Consider the following 1,770-nt stretch of genomic DNA (forward strand, 5'->3'; position numbering starts at 1 on the left):
GTGCCATGAGAGCTCCAAATTGCATGTATACTCCACTGAAATTTTGTTATAGTCTAAATATCTTTTATTTTTAATTGCTGTAGTTTAAGTGAAAGTTTACAGTTCAAGTTAGTCTCTCATGCAAAAATTTATACACATTGTTATGTGACCCTAATTGTTCTCCCTATACTGTGTCAACACACACCTCCTTTCCACCCCTGATTTCCCATGTCCATTCAACCAGCTCCTAACCCTCTCTGCCTTATCATCTCACCTCCAGACAGAAGCTGCCAATTTAGTCTCATGTATCTACTTCAGCTAAGAAGCACACTCTTCATGAGCATCATTTTATGTCCCACAGTCCAGTCCAATCTTTGTTTAAAGAGTTGGCCTTGGGAATTTTTTTAGTTCTAGGTTGACAGAGAGTACGGGGGCTACGATTTCCAGGGTTCCTCCAGTCTCAGTCAAATCATTAAGTCTGCTCTTACTAGAATTTGAGTTCTGCATCTCACCCTTCCCCCCTTCCCTCAGGGACTCTCATTCTGTTTCCTGTCAGCGTGGTCATTGGTGGTAGCTGGGCACCATCCAGTTCTTCTGGTCTCAGGATCATGAAGTCTCTGGACTATGTGGCCCTTTCTGTCTCTTAGGCTAATACTTTCCTTGTGTCTGGTGTTCTTCATTTTCCTTTCTCCAGGTGGTTGGGACAATTGATGCATCTTAGATGGCCACTTGCTAGCTTTTAAGGCCACAGACACCATTCAACAAAGTAGGATGCAGAGCATTTTCTTATTAAACTTTGTTATGCCAATAGTCCTAGATGTCCCTTGAAAGCATGGTCCCCAGACCACTACCCCTGCTACTCTGTCCCTCAGAGTATTTGATTGTATTCAGGAAACTTCTTTGGTTTAGTCCAGTTGTGCTGACTTCCCCTTTAGAATATGTTGTCCTTCCCTTCATCTAATTCTTGGCCACTATCTAGTTAGTGTATAACACTGACCCTCCCTCTCCACCCTCATAACCATCAAAGAATGTTGTCTTCTGTGTTTAAACCTTTTCTTGAGTTCTTATAATAGTAGTCTTATACAATATTTGTCTTTCTGTGACTGACTAAATTCACTCAGCATAATGCCCTCCAGATTCCTCCATGTTATAAGATGTTTCACGGATTCATCCTTGTTCTTTATCATTGCGTAGTATACCATTATATGAATATACCATAATTTGTTTATCCATTCATCTGTTGATGGGCACCTAGGTTGTTTCCATCTTTTTGTAATCAAGAACTGTGCTGCAATGAACGTGGGTGTGTATATATCTATTCGTGTCACGGCTCTTATTTCTCTAGGTTATATTCCAAGGAGTGGGATTGCTGGATAGTATGGTACTTCTATTTCTAGCTTTTTAAGGAAGTGGCAAATCAATTTCCAAAGTGGCTTTACCATTTTACTTTCCCACCAACAGTGGATAAGTGTTCCAGTCTCTCCACAACCTTTCTAGCATTTATTATTTTGTGTTCTTTAGATTAATGCTGGCCTTGTTGGGGTGAGAGGGTATCTCATTATAGTTTTTTTTTATTGTTGTAGTTTAAATAAAGTTTACATTTCAAGTTAGTCTCCCATACAAAAATTTATATATACATCGTTATGTGAGCCTAATTGCTCTCTCCATACTGTGACAGCACACTCCTCCTTTCCGCCCCTGATTCCCCATGTCCATTCAACCAGCTCCTAACCCTCTCTGCCTTCCCATCTCACCTCTGGACAGAAGCTGCCCATTTAGTCTCTTGTATCT

The sequence above is a fragment of the Trichechus manatus genome, unplaced genomic scaffold, assembly GCF_000243295.1.
Source record: "Trichechus manatus latirostris isolate Lorelei unplaced genomic scaffold, TriManLat1.0 scaffold00290, whole genome shotgun sequence".
NCBI classification, from domain to species: Eukaryota; Metazoa; Chordata; class Mammalia; order Sirenia; family Trichechidae; genus Trichechus; species Trichechus manatus.